This window comes from Balearica regulorum, chromosome 2, assembly GCF_011004875.1.
Source record: "Balearica regulorum gibbericeps isolate bBalReg1 chromosome 2, bBalReg1.pri, whole genome shotgun sequence".
Taxonomy (NCBI): domain Eukaryota; kingdom Metazoa; phylum Chordata; class Aves; order Gruiformes; family Gruidae; genus Balearica; species Balearica regulorum.
Window position 1 is genome coordinate 106,651,496 of NC_046185.1, and position 19,159 is coordinate 106,670,654.

At 35.9% G+C, this 19,159-nt stretch overlaps 1 long non-coding RNA gene across 1 annotated transcript in view; it reads left to right on the forward strand.

The window, feature by feature from the left end:
• Window positions 1-19,159, forward strand: part of LOC142600765 (uncharacterized) — a 57,885-nt gene that overhangs the window by 8,480 nt on the left and 30,246 nt on the right. Inside the window, exon 2 of the long non-coding RNA XR_012834326.1 lies at window positions 17,665-17,740. This is a non-coding gene — a long non-coding RNA (uncharacterized LOC142600765). The remainder of the gene's footprint in view (window positions 1-17,664; window positions 17,741-19,159) is intronic.

Below are 19,159 nucleotides of genomic sequence, written 5' to 3' on the forward strand. Positions count from 1 at the left end.
GATGGTGTGATCAAAATATTCTCTTGCCCTGTTCATTTCTGTGCTGACATAGTTCTGAGGAAGACAAGAAATGTATCTTCTTGCTGAGGTGAGGCAACTGCTATGTCCACTGCCCTGGTGGGGTTTGAAAGAAGGGAGGAGTGGTCTGGGAGGTTGACACACATATGAAGTTCTAAGGCCTGAACTATTTTTGTATTAAAAGTAATGGTTTCTTCTAGCATTTTTGTTTAGTGTTAGTGCAAATATGAATTTGAAAAAAAAAAGAAACCCAAACCATAAAACAATTCAAAGGGTTATTAATGCAAATTTAAGCTTTAAGAGAAAACAGTACTAGGTGTTACACATGGAAGTTGTGATTATAATAATTGTAAAGTTTATAGATTATTAGATTCTGCCATTTCAATGTAAATAGGTTTATATTTATTTAGATGATCTAGGTGATTGTTGTAGGTCTTTTCCAACTAAACTATTCTATTCTAAACCCCATGAGGGCTGTTAACTAAGTATGGGATTTGTCTTACCTCAAAGTTAGGCATCTTGCCCACATTTATTATCTAGACTTTTTCAGGATATAGTGGAAAAAGCTAACTCTAGAGAGCATTTTATCTGCAAGTGTTAATTCTTTTACAAGATATATTTTTCTCCCTCCCTCCTTCCTTCCCTCTCTCCCAGTCTCCCTCTCTCCCATATCTTTTCCCTTCCCTTCCCTTCCTACCTCTTCCTCACTCTCATCCTCTCTCCCTTCCTCTCCTTCCTTCTCTCTCCTCTCCTACTTCCTCTTCCACCTTCCCCTCATCTCTTCCTCGTCTTTCCCTTTGCCTCTTTTCCCTGTCCCAGTCCACCTCCTTCTCTCTCCATTCTCCCCTTCCCCTCTTCCCTTCACTCTCTTCCACTGTACTTGTCTCTCCCACATCCCTCCCCGCTCTCTCTCTCCTCCTCCCTCCCTCTGTTGTCTCGAAGAAATGTAGATGAATCTCTTACAAAGACCCTTAAGGGTAAAACATCCAAATTCGAATGACATGGATCTGGAATTATCTACTAATCAGAACAATTAAGGTTATTATTATCAAATAGTAGGGGGAAAGAGGAGCAGATATATAGTGTGAAACAGTTGATGCTGAGGGTCATGTATGGATTGTTTATACAAGTTTTAAGAATTTTGACTAGCTTCAGACCAGCTCTAGTTTGGTCCCAGGGACTGAACTCTTAGTAACTGGAGCACGTGTTTGGGCTCTTGGATTATTCCTGCTGGTTTAGTTTCATCCAAAGGAATTCAGTTTGCATGCTGTGAGACTGCTCCATGATGGAAACAAAGTGCAGCAAAAGGGGACTGATCAGGAGATTAGCCTCAGAAAAGCACTCCTGATCAAGACTAAAACTTTACTGTGTGCACACATTTGCGAGTGCAACAAAATAAATTCAGAGAATCAGAATTAAGTAACTTATAAATTAGGGTAAGAGAGCTGTACATGCTGATTATAGAATGTACTTTTTATCAATTTAGTGTCTTTGCTGAAGACATGAAACTATATGAAGAATTTCTGTGCCAGGATATCGGTTGCAGCAAAGCGGTTCTGCTCCATTTGAAGTTAACAGGAATAGAATCAAGGTCTGACAGATTAATGCTCCAGTTCTGTAACAGTACTCAGCATACTTAAATACCTTTGAAGCCTCTGTGCAGTGACTTTTGCAAGACTGGAGCATATGGGGAGACATTAAATGATATTCCTTACCAGGTAGAGATTTTCTTCTTTTCCACTAGTACAAGTATGACTCATATTTTGACTGAAATAGCAACTTGGTCATAAATAGTATTTACTGTAAGAATAGAGATGGACAAATGATCAAGAAAAGTGATTCATCTAGTAATGATTCATAATACAGTCTTCCTCTACAGATTTATGGATGCAAATATGTTGAAATAAGTTTTAAAAAAGAAGAAGAAGGTTGCTTAGCCCTGCAAGTCACAACATGAGACATTGCAAATGTTAAGGTTAAAGCAGTTCATGATCTGTTCCTTCTTCTATTTGAGTCATAAGCTTGCTTCATCAATACTAAATGCATGCTAAAATGGGGAAAGCAAAGTGGCTGATGATTTAGCAGACAGTAAATTAGCCATAAAGGCTTTGATCCAGATGAAATATGGCTACCTGCAGGTTGCAACTTATCAAGCTCTTCATATTTTGCTTTTCCTAATGAAGGTCAGGAAGGGATTTGATCATTTTTATGTATATGGGGATAACTTAGGTTGGAAGAGACTGCTGGAGGTCGTCTAGTCCAGCCTCCTGCTCAAAGGCCCATGTAAAACTGTTTCAGCTTGGTCAGGGTCTTGTCTTGTTGAGTTTTGAAAATATGCAAGGATGAATGTTCCACATCTCTGAGCTTACTCACTGCCTCAGTGAAATATTTTTCCTTATACCAGGTTAGAATTCCTTGCTGCAAATTACATCTGTTGCCTCTTACTTTTTCTGAGCGTCTCTGAGTACAGGCTAGCTGTCTTCTTTCAGCTTCAGCTTAGGTTATTGAAAACAGCAATTAGATACCTCTTTTGCCCTCTTCTTAAGACTGAACAAATCCAGTTCTTTCAGTCTCTCCTCATATGTCACGTACTACAGGTCTTGACCATCTTGTTGAACTTGCTCCAGTTTTTCAGGGACTTTCTTGTGCTCGAGGGCCCCAAACTGGACATTGCGTTCAGATGAGACTTGGTGCTGAATAAAAGGGATTAATCAGTTCCCTTCATCTAATGGTTACACTCTTGTTGATGTGCATAGCCTTAATTGCAACAATGACACATTGCATGTTTATGTCCATCAGGAGTGTCCATCAGGATAATCAAGTCCTTTTCTGCAAAGTTCCTTTCTGGCCAGTCAGTTCTCTGCTGATGCTGTTGCATGGGGTGTTTCTGTTGTAGGTTCAAGACTTTGCATACATTTTTGTTGAACTTCATTAATTTCCTTTTTTGCTCAGTAGTAAAAGTCTGTCCCTGGAGCCTTGCACTCCAGCATATCAAGCACCTCTTCAAATTTGGTGTAATCTACGAACTTTCTTAGGATGCATACGAAATTTCTGAGGATGCATTCTGTCTCATTTTCCAGGTTGCTGATGAAGATGTTAAACATTATCAGCTCTTGACGAATGCCACTTATCGTGGCTGCCAGTTCCACTTTGAACATTAACTACTGCCTTTTCAGATGAACAATCTAGTCAGTTTTTCACCTGCTTTACAGTCCATCAGCCTAGTCCATATCTGAGTTTGGGTAGAAGGGAGACTGTGTTAAAGTCCGAGGCCAAGTTCCCAGTAAATGACTTTTTCTTCTCTCTCCTCATCCATGGATCAAATAATTTCATTACAGAAAGTACTTAGCTTTGGCAGGAACAATGTGTCGGTGGTAAATCCTCAATATTATTTTCTTCAATTTATTACCTGTGTATCCATAAGTAACTACATGGTTGATGCGAGAATTACTAATTAAAATGCTTTGTAAACAGGACATCAGAGCGTATCATCATAACTGTGCTGCTTCTTGGTCTTAAATTCCATCAGCCTGGGAGAAATTTAGTGGAGGTATTCTTGTTGATTTCAGTCAGTTTTTAATTAATCCTAATGTGCAAGTGGTCTTGAATACTCTTCAGAAGATGTAGTAGTTAGTATGGAAGATGTAGTAGTCAGTATTTATGTTTAAAGTGTAACTCCTGGAGAGATCCTGTATTCGTCGGCACCAATAGTTTTAATGAAGTACTTTGTAGTACTTTCAGTGCCATGAATAATGTCAAAAACCAAACAAAGGCACTTTTCTGCAATATGAATGAAGACTGATCAAAAAATGACTACAGCAGAAAAATGGTTGTCTTATCTCTTGGTCTCCGTGAACAAAGCTTCTTGAAAAGCTAAATTCAGATAAACTCTCATTAATATTTTTCTCAGATGTGGAAACTTTATTAACTAAAGTCACACATATCTGTAAGACATTGCTTTTCTGATGGAAAACCAAAGTGAAATTGTTGATGGTATTTTGTTTGTTTGCAGTTTCCCACCTTTCCTGCAATAGTTTCCAAAGCTGCCTGAAGTGGGAAAAAAAAAAGGATCTAGGTTTCTTGCAAACAGTATTAGTGCTTTAAACTACATATTTTGGCTAAACCCGGAATATTTTATTTCAAAATCATGATATAGTGCCTCATAGACTTTGTGCTGCAAGTTTTCTTGTAAGGCTTAGTTCTTTGGTCACATTGCATCTTCTATACAGTGCCACGCAGTCAGAGGCTCCGTTGATGTGTTCCTCCCACACAAGAAGCCAGAGAGTCTTGGGTCTATATCATCTTAGAAATGCTACTAAGAAAAATTAAAACTTTAATGCTAAAAAAAAAATGCATGACAGGTGATATATGAAATAGCTCAAAGTATTAGTTAAACCTGTAAGATATGTAAGCTGCCTCTGGGCAGAGATAAAGAAAGATGTCATACCGTAGTCACTGCATCAGGGATGTAATTAAGAAATAAAAAGGAAACACGCCAAGAATCTGTGGTAGAAGAATACTCACTCTTCCTCCAATTTGTAAGTTCCTTCATGGAAAAATAATCAATATGTAAAGTTTACTATTTTGTCATTTACACTTTACATTTATTATTTTAATAATTGGTGAAATACTTGGCCCTAGGGATTCCACTTTTTTTAAAATTATTTTTTAGTAATGCTAGCAATTTTGCTGCATACTGCTCAGAATCCACAAAACGGATTGAAACTCATGAGCTGAATGATATGCATGTACCCGTGGGAGACAAAAGCATGAGTTGCACAAACAAGTTTGTACAGTTATTTCTTAGAAGTACAAATGCATGTTAGTCATTAGAAATATTTTCCAAAGTTCTCTGTTACTTTGGAGTTGAAATCTCATTTTCAGAATTGACCACAATACTTAAAAGTCTTTGAGTTATGAGATTTGGATTCCTGCAGGTGAAATCTCCGAACATACTTTACACTTGCAATGCATGAATTTATGGTGACTGCTTTATGAAACACAAGACTATTTCTCTGGAAAATGAGGATCTCTCTTCAGTTTTCTCACTCCAGAATGCAAGGGGGTATTTTTTAAATCTCAAAACTTTGTGGGTCAGGAAAGATGTTCCTAGATCATCTAGAGAAATCTGTGAATGTCACTAACCTGCTGCCAAACATTAGTGTTTGCCATACTCTGGCAATCACTTTTAAAATCTTTTTCTTTGGACTAGCTCCATTTAAACGTCATTAGTAATTCAGCAGTGGAAGTTTTGTCAGAAGGGCCTGCTTGATCATTCAAGTATAATAGTTAAAGGATCTGTGACTTGAGACTAGACTGCAGAGGTAATTTGAAATGCTTGGTGTTAAACTTGGTTGATATGGAAGAGATGTTAAATCATTGTTCTAGATCAAGTTTAGAAGAGAAAAATGGGACTATGGTCACACAAAGGGTCTAAGAAGCAAACCCAAAATAAGTCCAGCTGGGATAAATGTGAATTTTACTCCAAGCTAAGTATATTTTGGACTATATTTTGGACTATTAGGGAGAGCTGTCATCTATAATAATGGGTGTGTCTTCCACTTATCCTAGCCTTAAAACCAGATATTCCCAGATATGTTTCTAGTTTTCATTTTCCTGCCATTCCCTCCCCATATTTGACTTCCCAGAATGACTTCACTGTGGGTGGTCTCACCAACTCAAAGCAATTACTAATGGGGAAAGGAAAAACATCCTATAGCCATACAAATTACCCTGGTTTGTGGGTATCTATTTTAGCTTTTATGTTAAATTATTAACTGTCTTGAGCAGTTCCTGGGCAAGCCCACAAAAATGTGTTTGCTGACCATTTTGTTGACCAAAAATAAGCATTTAAAATTTTACATGCTTTATTATGACCTTGCCAATATAATATTAGTATTATGATTATTTTTTTCCTGTATCTGGATAGAAGTTTCAGCTGCAGTATTTTAACTATAGATATGTTTAAAGATTATTTAGTTCGTTTCCATTATGGTTGGAAAGGAACATATGGGAATGATTTAACAGTGATTTTTAAATGAAAAGGTTACAGTTAGCAACTCTAAAGAATTATATATATTTAATCACCGTGGGAGTCAGAACTCTAACTGATGTAAATTAGCATTGAACTGTTGATTTGAGTGAAATGTTGCATATTTATACCATCTGAGTATATGTCTTTCTACTTTCTGTAGACCTCAAATAATTCATAAGTAGCCAAATTAAACCACTTACTTTACAGAATACCATCTCTGTAATATATTCACCATGATTTAAAGTACTATCTCTATTGTGTTAAATATTTTCTATTTTCATTATTTTGTTACTTTTTAAAACCTACCAAACTCTGCTCCTAAAAAACCCCATTTCTTAAAGTATCTGCCCAAATGCAGCTAATTTTGTCAGCAGAACTGGTGAGTAGGTTGCCTCTTGTCTCATAATTTTGTACTAGGAGATTTTTACTAACAGGGAAATGGAAATAGAAATAACTATGACAATGCTTTGCTTTTTGAATTAGTGAGTAATTTATTTTCATTACAGAATTATTTTTTAATTCTGATTCTAGACATTCTGAAATACTATGTGTATTTCAGGATTTTCTATTATTTTCATTTTGAAAAAATAATCTGGCTGCAGCATCTATTTTTCCCATGTGAAAGATTGTATATGTGTATAAACTGAAGGGGGTTTGCACCAAGAAATAATCATATTTTACTACTCATATCCATTATGTACCTAATTTTAATCAAGCCTAAGTTGCACCATATATGACTACTGTAAGTATCTTTCAGACTGCACGAGAAAATACTAGACGTTCTCTCCAGCATTGTAAAAAGAAAAAAAAAATGTAGAATTTGAGGCTGAACTTTGGCAAGCACTGCAAGTACAGGTTGTGAAATGACTGGAGGAAATCTGAGCAGATATGCTAAACAGCCCAAATACCTTTGGTTAAAAAGCAAAATACTTGGGTGTGTTGTTAACAAAGGTTGAAATGTTTAACTTAGGGAGGATTGTTTACCATCAATAAGACAAACCACCAACAGCATATTACAAGTTGTGCCTTAAAGAAACTTAGAATCTGTTGAAAAGCAATTTCTAATCTTGCTTTCTATGTAAAGTTATCAAGGAGCCAACGTGAAAAGCATTTTACTTCCTACAGCAACTCTTAATGCTTTTTCACTTGATTTCAGACTTGTCTGTAGTGTGGGAGGCAGCAGCCACTGTGCTGATGGATAGCAAGCTGCTGAGAGAGTTCAAATGGTGAGATTAATACTGTTATGTCCATCTGTAACCACTCTGCAGCCTTTGACTTTATTAACTATGATGCTGTTAAGACTTCAAAGAAAAGCTGATAGCTTAATATTTGCATATCTAAAGGCAATTGTTTACATTAAATAAACTTTTGAAGTTACTTTGAGAATAAATAGATAATTTTACAAATTTACCCTCAAGCTATGGCTGTACTTTCTGTATCAATGGAATTATCAGAACAAATATTTATTTCAGAAGTATCCTATTGGCCTTAGAAAAAAAAGTGGTATGTAGTTCTGTCTGAAATATGTATGTAGATGACAGATATCCAACTGCTATTACGACATGCACAGAATATTGTAGAAATGTGACTAAAGATGTATGTCTTGTTTCAAATAACAGGACATACAGGCCAAAATTTCCATGAAAATTAAACACAGCTCTTTTCTGAGAGCCAAAAACTTTCATGTTTGTAATTTTTTCAATACCATTGCACCTTCTTGACATATGGAGCTGGTAGAAAAAATGTGGCAAGAAAGTAAAAATATGTGTGTTTTATTTGTACATTATCCAAGAGTTTATTTTTGTATTACTTTGTTCTAGTTTTTGTAGAAAGTGGGTTGGGACAAATTGTGATTACTAAATTAAACTACTACTCCAATCTTTTTAAGATTTGTCTACCACAAATTTTGGAGGGAAAAAAAAAAAAGATACTTGTTTTAAGACTGCTGGAGAGGTGTGTATATTTAAGCATGTATGTTATTTTAAAAAATATTAATTTTAATGGTTTTGATGCTATTTCCATAACTTTCAGAGTGGTTATTTTATTAGTGTTTTGGATTACAGTAGTCAGGTTCTTTTATGTGATTTATTAATGGGGTTTTTTTTCAGATTTATTGTACTTACATGAATAGGTGTGTAGACCAACAGTCAAGGAGAGGGCATTGTTAATGCAAGAATGCTGAAGATGTATTTTAAACTGAAAAAATTGCCCATTTCATTGTTACATTCCTAAGGCGGGGTGGGGAGGTGGAGTAGAGGGGATGGAAGATTAAAGACCACACAGCTTTAACTTTGTTTGATATTTAAGATTCAGCAGTTTAAAATATTTATTTCAGGAACTGAACTACTTTTATTTTATAATTAGCATCCAGAGCCCTTTACGAATTTTGCAATAAAAACAATTAGCTAACAGGTACATTTAACAGCGAATGTTCAAGGAATTTAGATGTTGCAACGTTCTGTACATAAAATTTCATTTTTGTTTTTCTTTTTGTTGTATTTTATACTGCTGAACAACAGACGTAATTTTAAATATCTGGTTTTAGTCCTGCACTTTTATGGCATAAATGGTAACAAAGTATCATTGTGGTAATAAATGCTGTACAACAATTTTGTGATGTCAGGTGCTGGAGATCCTAGTATGTTTTAGAAAAACATTAGAAAAAATATTTCCATCTTTTATTTGTGAAATGTGATAGCTGAAACACAAACAGAATGAGAAACTCTACTGCCTAAATTAGAGCTACCTATGATATATTACTGAGAAATAAGTAACCTTTGAAACAAAGTATCAAACAGTTCTTTAGCAATTAATTTTTTCAGTGCCTGGATTACTTTTCCAGTGTTCAGACTTTTCATCCAGTCATCACATAAGAAACTATATTTAGTGGACTAACATATCTATGTATGCATTTATTTTTTGTATTTAGCACAGCTGTCTTGTGAAGATATGCTCAACTCTGGCAGTCTAAAATAAACTATGGAAAATAGTTTGTGTGTATCTCTTCTAGGATTCTTTTTGGATACTCCTATGGTATCTGAATTTGTAACTTAAAATTTAGCACCATTGTTTGCATAATTTATACCTTGAAGAGTTTACTAAGTCATTTCCAAAGAAGGAAGCTGTCTTTTTTTTTTTTTTTAATTTATCACCATGAGTCAGAATAAAAAAGGGGACTATGAATATCTCCACTTTGGATACCTAACTTCAGCTTTCTTAAATAGGCTGATTTATTTAGAAAGAGGTAATTGATGTTCTTCTACTAATGAAATTTCCTTTGTAAGTGTTCCAAGTTGAGCACCAGGATGTTAAGACAATACATGCCACTACTCAGGTTTGAAAATCCCAATCCAAATCATTTGTTTGTTGAACAAAAGGAATTATCAAAGCAAGGTCCAGAAAGAGAAGTTTCTGTATTAATGAGAAGAAAGGAAAATAATGGTAAAAATTTCATGAGGAATTTCTTATGATACTGTGATGGATTTCTGGAATTAAGAAAGAATGACGTGTGGAGTACTAGTGGTAGCAAGTAGACAGCTTGGATATACAGCAGACACAGCATGCTCATGCTTGAGGGGAAAAGTCTGAGGGTAATATGGAGAAGAATATAACAAATAAACATGACATGCCTTCATTATAAGCTTAACACAAAATGGTGCTAAAGATTTCATTTTTGGGTGTTTGTAGAGCATATGTACTGTAGTGCAAGTAAATGACTGACAGGTGAACAGGTAGATGTGACCAAGTCTGGAACTAGTTAGGTGAACTGAATACATAATATAACACAGCCTTTGTACTTAGCTACAAGGCAGAATTGTGGCCCTTGAATAGATTCCAGTGCTGCTGAAAGGCTTGCCCTGGTATGTCTATGTAGTCTGAAATGTTGTAACTTAGACCATGACACATGATGTGTGCACACCAAGCAGGGTGGCAAGTGTCTTGTTCTAAACTGAAACCGTAATCTTCATTGCCTTTTTGCAAGTGAAGAGAAAGAAAAAGTTGTTTCTTCCCACGTGACAGATGACTTTGGGGTTTGTTGCTTTGTTCTGAAGTGTAGGGGAAAGGACCATTAAGCTCAAAATGATTCTAACTTTTTTTGTGATATCCAACTGTGAAATGCTGTGTAAATATTAAGTGAGACACTTCCTTGCATTTCTACCATTCCTTTTTCATTTGCATATGTTTTATGTTTTCATTAACCCTGTTACTGCTTCAGAAATACGGCAGAGTAAATAGCAAGCAAATGTGTTCAAGAACTCATACTGGATTCTAAATTATTTTGTAGCTTGGCTATGCTTATTTATTTTTCCATTAAAACCCAGAAGGTCTAGAGAAGATCTTTAGAACCAACTCTAGGCTCTGCTTTTTGAAAATTGCAGGCATAGCTTCTAATGAGTCAAACTCTATTCTTGTTTCTGCTGCTAATGAATAAATGCTCCAAGATAGCCGTTCAGATAACTCATAGAACTGACTGCTTGCCGAAGAGTAAAAGGGTATGCAGTTCAGTGCTTTACAAGTAGTCTCAATGGTTATTGTTGCTGTACTACTATGCAATCTGTTGAAATAAGCTTCATTGACCTATAATTCTGATAATCAGCCTGGATTCCTTGTCAGGTTTATTTTTGAAATAATGGAGTTTGGGGAATTTTACTGGAATTATTTACGTGAATTTTGCTTTGCTGTTAAAGTTTCATATACTATAAAGTAACATTTTTAGGACAGGCTGGCCTGAAGTAACCAGAAGGCATCTTTTTCCTAGTTGTCTTTCTCATCATGAGTCAGCAGCAAGCCTCAGTAAATGAACTGCCGATAGATTATGTGATTTACTGAAGGCAACCATCCAGCCTAATCTCTGTGGTAAATTAACCAACCTCAGTGCTCCTTTTCTCTGCAGACACTAAGCATGACAGAGGGAGAACAACGAAACCTTACTCCTTCGTGCTGTGACTTGGTGGGCTATGTATCACTTAATACACCAAAAAACTATGCTGATGACCTTCATGATGCCCAGTGTGGTTCATTATGTCTTATGTAAACCCTCTTAAGCACCAAGGAAAGCAGCACTTCATTCCAAACTGTTTTGTGTCTGGGTTTTGGTTGCAGAAGCTTATGGGAGGGGAAGGCAGGGAGAGGATGACATTGAGGTTAGAAATACTTTATACACAACTGTATAAAAGATCACTGCTGAAAATAGTAAGATAACCACTGCTGGTATTTAAAACTTAATCTAGTTTTTGCTTGTGCAGATGCATGCCGACCCTCAGTGCAAAATACTGAAAAACTTGAACATGCTGGCTTACAGTGCACTTGCTCAAGGGAGTATTGACTACTTCCAATGTGTGAAATCTGTGTCCATGATCATATTTGCATTTGGGTAATAGGGATGTAAAGAGTGCAGGTGGATGGTTCTTTAATGGTAGCACAGTTATTTTGAGAGAAAACAGTGTGGCAGATACAGATTGTTTTACATTTTATTCTCATTCTGGGGACTAGGACATCTCTGAGCACAATGTACCTTCCACATTTTCCAGGGAGAGTGCAATACTATAAACCAATCATCTATATCAGCATTAGGCTTGCTCCTAAAAAAAATTACAAGACTAATGTAAGCCACACTCAATTGTAGTTAAAAGTAAATTTACCTTTCTTTGGATGCTACTGAAGTGATAAGAGAGTCCTTGCTAGTACTAAAAGTTAAAAAATGGTAGAAAATAAAATAAAAAAATTCTGAGTACTAATGGAATAGAAGCATGCAATTATAATAAGAGCAAGTTGAAAAGTCATTTCTGGGTGTACTGGTAACTCTAGCATCACTTCACATTTGCAAGGAAGAAATTAATCTAGAACTGGGGATACCTGAAAATGTAACTTCTTTAACATTCCTATCATTAAACATGGCTTTCCATGCAGTACTCATTTTATACATTCTGAGGCCTCTGATTCATATCATGACATCAGTAAGAGTTTAGTTACTTTTCTTTCTTTAAATCTTAACCTACTTAGAAAATAATCTTTTGGGCCTGCTATGAAAAGGTACTAAGCATCTTCAGAGATTTTTATGATCAGCAACTTGTAGGAAGATATGAGAATCTTAGACTGTTTGCTGTGCATTGTTAGTCCTTCCCAAACAAGTTGCTTTGCCACAGTTTGGATTTTGCATTTCTAAACAGCACTGAGTATGTTTTGTACCATCTTAGGAGCAGTCTAACCCAGTTCATGAAAAGGTACTCCTTGGTTTCTTCATTGGCCTTGAGCTGGATGTTATCATCATCAGGAGCAGTTTAGTACCCTATTCTTAATCTGGCTCAGGTCTTTCGAAACGATTAGATGGCAAACAATTTTACTACTATTCTATCTTATGGGATATGATGTATCCTGAGATCATGGGCCAAGTGATAGCTGAAGTCTCTTGAATTACTAGCCATAGCTGTGTTGAACTGGAGAATTAAACACAAATTAAACTGTCCCATAGATTTGAATAGATTTATACATTATAAATGATAATACTGATTTAAAATTAATTTAAAAATCAAGGAAACTTGAACAACACTCAGAACAGTTTGGATTAGATGCATATGATCTATAGACTAAGGCACTCTGTCTGTATATTTTGTAGGACGGGTAATATTGTGAATCATGTATGTAACCACCAGTCTGAACTTCACACAAAATATGGGACATTGTTCCTGATAACAGTTAAAAGAAAATTGTCTGGACTAATATTCTTGTTAAGTATATCATGCTTTGGCTTAGGTTTTATTCTTCTTAACTGTAATTTTCTTTGTGAACACTAGATGAAGCCCTGATGCTTCCAGATAATAGGAAGAAGAGAACTCAATGAGCTGTGCTGCGTTATGTATCCTGAAGTCCCAACTTCTGCTCAGCTGAAACAAGTTGAGGGGATTTTTTTGTGATCTGCTCTTCTGTTCCACAGGTGAATCAGTGTTCCCAGTCAGAGTAACTGAACAACTAAATACAGGCCTTATGCTTCCTTTCATTTTCACACTGTCTTTTAAAATGTATTTCCTTGCCCTGTTTTTGCTTGTTTTTTGAAAAAGTTAAAAAAAATGCAGTATAAATATCTTTCATAATCTACCTTCAAAATCGTGTTTAAATTTCCATTCTGAAAAAGCATCTGTGTGTTTTGCTGACCCTTGTTCTCCAAAGCCCATCTGATTTCAGTGGCTGAAAAGAACTGAGAAGTTGAATGATCTTTTCTCCTATTTTCTCCTCTTCTGCATTCCAGCAAGAGTAAGATCAAAAAGAAAAGGCACGAAAAGAACAGAGGGACAGTAATGGGAAGCCAGAGTCAGAACCCACACTAGTCCCATAGGTGGTGAGGAAAAAGAATCAAAGTGATCAGGCTGTAGGAAATGACCATCAGTTATTTTTTTCATTAATAAAGATTTACCACCTATACGTTGATACTCTAAGGAGCTCTGCTAGAATGACTGTTTGGTCAGCCATCCATTTGGGTAAAAATCACACCCTGCAGAGGAGGTGTTTCCATTAAGAGAACTTTTATTCAGTCAATTGCACACATTGTAGAGAACCCAAGCAAATGGAAAACATGCCATTTACATTTCCTGATTGGCTGCAGTTATGGCTAAGTAACGTGGGTGTTTATCTTCTGCACAGTTCATTGGACTTCACTCCAAATATTTAAGTTCTTATCTCCCTGCAGATCCAAGATGAAGTATAACAAACTCTTCCTAGTCTATTCTGAAATTGTGTTACAGGACAGAGGAACAGCACTGAAATAGTAAAATGTTGCCTCAAATAGCTCAAGGTTGCCTCTCTGCAGCATGTGAAAAGTTTTCTTATTTTAGAGAATTGACAAGAGTCTGGGGAAAAATAAAAATGGCTGAATCTATCTTGGAGTGAGAAATTTAAGAGGTAACAGGAACCTGTGTGTCCACTGCATCTGGTCTACCCTTTGAGCATGGAGACCTCCAAGCATCAGTTCTCCTACTGATGTATTTTCTCACCTACCTGCAGTAACTTTGAACTAGTCAGACATTGGTGTCCAGTCTTGAGTTCACAGAGCCACTGCCTAAAAATGACTTACAGCAAGAGAAAACTGCAATTGTTTAGTAAAGGAAAGCATTTTAAAGATCTAGTATGGTTTCTGTAACAAGAGGCCCATGCCTCTTGTTGGTCAGCTCACCTTGAAAGCGCTGTTGTGTTTCTGACTGATGTGAAGTTCCTGTATAGCAGAATCAAGTGATATTTTTCTAACATTAGTAGAAATGCCATTTCATGGGAGTCAATGTCTTGGAATTAATTATTCACAGCCTTCTTGGTTTTTAATAAACATATAATTTTATGCCATCAGTACTTCAGGATTTTCTGTTAGTAGAGATCTCCTTTGGATGCACATGAATTTTCTCCAGAAGAGTGAACAGGCTAGGGTCATAAACAGTATAATCATCAATTACTTCATATTATGCCCAAACGAAGAATAAGAAGCAACAGAGAAAACATAATAATGGTTAAAGAACTGAAAGAGGGTTCTTTCCTTGTCATAGAAACCGTGAATGTTATCAGCTCTCCCAGAGGTTATAAAATCAAATTCAGGATTCCACTTTTTTAAATATCTAGGAACTGGATTTTCTAAAAATTAAGCAATTGAAAGCTATGCTATACATACTGTACTTCTGCTGCATTGATAAAACTGATCAGTGTATATTGCAGAAACTGGAGATCATCAAAATGTTATTTAAGGTACTTCTACAGGATTAAGGGCTATCACATCTATGTATGTTCCAAAATGAAGGTATCTTTCTTTGGGCTTGCCTTCTATAACTGAAATAGTGACATGTATATGTAATCTGGTTTAGTACCAGTTAAAACACTGATAATGTTTAATTTCTATTTTTTCCTTATTCTTGGTTTATTTAGCCATTGATAGCCAAAATCTGTCATATTTACACTGAAAAATGGTGTGTATATCTGTGTTTATCTGTTTTTTCTTACCCCCGGAATACCTTATCTGGTTCAATTGGAAGATTAGTTCAAATAAAAAGCAGCAGAATCAATCTCTGGGAGAATCATTTAGAGCCAACTTCTTACTCTTTCCATTACAAAGTACTTAGTTACTGTTTTCCTGACCCACTGCCATGATACTAGTGCCACTCACTGTAATGAATGACATCATGATTGGGTTTTTAGCATTAAATTGTTCGTGAATCTCAACAATTCATTCAGCTGTTTAGATGATAGATTCTGCAAAGTGTTTAGTAGAGGCCTTTTTCTACCTGGATTTGCTTGAACACTACTAGTAAATTTAACCACCAGGTGACAGTGTTGTTCCACTCCAGTATAGAGCTGGGCATATTTTATCAGGCAGAAAAAGAACATAAACTCTCAGAGGGGGAAGTTTAACAAAATTGAAAATTTAGATTTCCCACTTATGCTCTGATTTTTTTCAGACTTTTTTCCTAGTCACATCTTAAGGCTCAACTAACTTGTTGAAACAAATCTTAGATATGTAAGAGTTTTAAAACTGTATTACCTCATTTTAATCCCTCAAAGCAAACTGTCAACAACTTTTCTCTCATCTCAGAAGGAATTTCTCTCAGCAACTTGCCTTTCAGTTTTCTATTAGGCATGATCTTTTTTGTCTGATAAGGGTTTTCTAGTGGCATCTATTTGACATATGAATGTTTGTTTTTTAAATAATGTTATTTTTTCAGGGAGGGGGAGGTGGGCAGGTAACTGACATAAAAAGATCTGTGTCATTCCCTCAGGCAAAGCAATATAAACAATTCTGTGCCACACTGCAAGAAAAAAAGAACATATAATATGCAAATTACCACACCTCCTCTCCCTGTGTCAAATTTTTTCTATGGTAGGTTCTGTAACAAATCATACTATCATAGAATATCTCAAGTTGGAAGTGATCCATAAGGATAATTAAGTCCAACTCCCTGCTCCAGTGAGGACTACCTAAAACTAAACCGTATGACTAAGAGTGTCGTCCCGATACTTCTTGAAGTCTGATAGGCTTGGTGCTGTGACCACTTACTTCCCTGTGGAGCCTGTTCCAGTGACCGACCACCCTCTCAGTGAAGAACCTTTTCCTAATGTCCATTCTGAACTTCCCCTGGTGCAGCTTCATTCTGGTCACCAGAGAGAGGAGATCAGCACCTCCCCCTCTGCTGTCCCAAAGTTGTAGACCATAATGAGGTCACCCCTCAGCCTTTTGATCTCCAAGCTGAACAATCCAAGTAACCTCACCCACTCCTCATAAGTCTTGCCCTCAAGACCCTTTACCATCTTGGTCACCCTCCTGTGGACACACTCTAATAGTCTGATGTCCTTACATTGAGGCGCCCAAAACTGCGCACAGTACTCAAGATGAGGCCACACCAGTGTGATTGCAGAGTGGGACAATAACTTCCCTCGACCTAAGGTGTGCTTGACGTACCCCAGTTAAAGTAATTACTGACCTTATGAAGCAGCTGGATGGGAAGTAAAACTTTTTTTAATTGGAATCACTAAACCTTTACGTAAAGATATTACAATTAATACATTTATGTGTAATACACTTCAACAACTGATATTAATATGCATAGCTCCAGTGCAATGGAAATATATACATACCTGGAACATACTTCTTGGTGGTGACTGTTCTGTAGCAGGTTCTTCTGTAGGCTTCAGGATACAAGCCTGGATTCACTGAGTTACCACTGGTTAGCTGGTTTATCCTAATTTTTAGCTGTTCACTACAAATCTGGCTTTTCCATGTATTTCACTCTGCATCACAGTGCGAGCAAGATACATGGATGCAACTGATAATGAAAAGTGAGCTGCAAGAAAAGCCAATGGGAACTGAATTTTGAACATGCAGTAGTACATAGTGCTAACGCTTTGAAGAAATGTACTGCAGACATCTTAATTTGGACATACAATTACTGGGTTATATATAGATGTTTTAATCTTAATCCTTGTGCATCAGTAAAATGAAAGTAACAGTGCTTTCATTCACTGCAGAAGTTCAGAAGATTAATACTGGAGAAGCACTCAGCTGTTTTATCAAGACACTATATAAAATGTCTAAGAGGAGTTCTCTTAGACTCAAATGTTCTCGTCCAGTCCCCATGTTCAGTAAATAATATCTGGAGATGTACACTGAATAATAAAGAGGGTAAAAAGAAATAACTGCTCCCCTAAGAAGTCCTGGCCATCCTTGTACCCTGAATTAGTCAAGGGTCCTTAGTGGTAAATTGTATGTGATTGTACAAGCAATTAATGATTCCTGCATATACACAACCAAGGGCAAATTACAATATGTAACCCTTTGTTCTTGGAAATGACTGAACCAGTCTAGTTGAAAAGTTTGTCCTGAGGCAGGGAAGTTTCAGCCCGGGTGATAAATATTTGACCTAGTTATAAATAACTGAAAAAAACAATGATTAATGATGGAAATTTGGGGGCAATCATAATAGATGTTTCTGCCTCTAACTACCTGAAAATATTAGGCTTTATTGCAATGCTAATCTGAAGAATTTTATTAAAAAAATTCTCAGAAGAATTTCATCATTAAATGTGAAGTGTTTATTTTTTGTTTCATACTCCATATGTTATTAACTGATTTTGACGTAATTCAGTAGAATTCTGAAATTTCTCATAGAAGAAAGGAACATACTTAGGAATTGACCTAGGACACAGGAGACTCTTGTTCAGGTAAGCTACAGGTTTTCATTGTTACTTTGATGAATTCATACTTTGATGAATGTTTAATGCATTTTTATGTTATGATAATGCATTGTGAATGAGGAAGTATTAAGTTGCTATACATCATAGGTTTTGGGGAGAGGTGGTTTGATTATTTACCAAGTTCTATCAAGTTGCTGAATGTAGCCAGACACAACTACATCATTTAACTTACACTGGGTTCATTGTAATCATATATTGTAGAATAAACAGTAAGGGTTAGCCTTAAGTATATGCCACCAGAGGAAAACTTTAATTAGGAAAGATTGAGGTTGACCGGTAATTACAGAGGTAACAGTTCACGCCTCTATAGTTAAAGGTTGAGTCAGTGTTTCCAATATAAACCATTATTTTCTGGGGTTTCAACTCACTCATTCAGAAACTATGTGGTCACATCCTAAGGACAATTTTTTTTTATAGGTTATAGGTAAATTCCAGTTGTAGCAATGAAAAGAAACGTACATTCAACAAACATACTCTAATCTTTCAGAAACTGAAAAGATTCCTTAACTGATTGATCTGAAATGTTTGGGCTCAAATGCAAAAACACTGTTGCATGAGAAAATCTGTGCAAAGATATTAAAGTATTCAAAATAAATCTGTTCTAGCGATAGCCTATAATGTATGTTATGCTGATTAGTTCCAGCTCACTTGACTGTATTGCATTACTTTTGATGTACTAATAGCATTCCGGTAACTCCTACTCTTAACTAGATTACAGTAATTAATATGCTATGGGTGATGTAGTTTGAAAATATGTTCTTAACACAGCAGAATGTTTCAGGATGAAGTGACTGCCTTGATTTTAGCTAAATTATTCCATGCTAAAGTTGCCTCCATAAATTATATATTCTTTTATTTATGTCTTTATGTATGTATGTATTAATTTTAAAGCAGTGAAAAGCAAGGCTGGAGTATTTGAAATCTTAGTCAGGATCAAAAAATGTTCAAAAAGTTGGTATTTGTTTGATTTGTGTGCATATCCTACTCTTCAAAAGTATTATTGGACCAAAATCTGACAGTACTGTGTTTTGCTTGGTAGAGCGAATATTTTTGGACTGTAACAGCTGCAGTAAGAATCACGTATATTCAGTGTCTTTTAGTACTAACAGTTTCTTATCCTGATACTTTTTTTTTTTTTTTTTTTTGATAACAGATGAAGCAATGTCTTCTATGTACGTAAAACAAACAACTGGAAGAAACTAGCTCAGATGGGATGGTAACAATAACATGAACAGATTAAACTTAAAACCTAAGTTTATATACAGAGAAGTGGGATTTTTTATTTGAAAGGTTGACAGAATTGAGTGGGAAGAATTAACAAAAAACTTAATTAGGAAAAGAATTACCAGAGTTGTTTATTGTTCACTATTTTAAGGGCATTTGTTG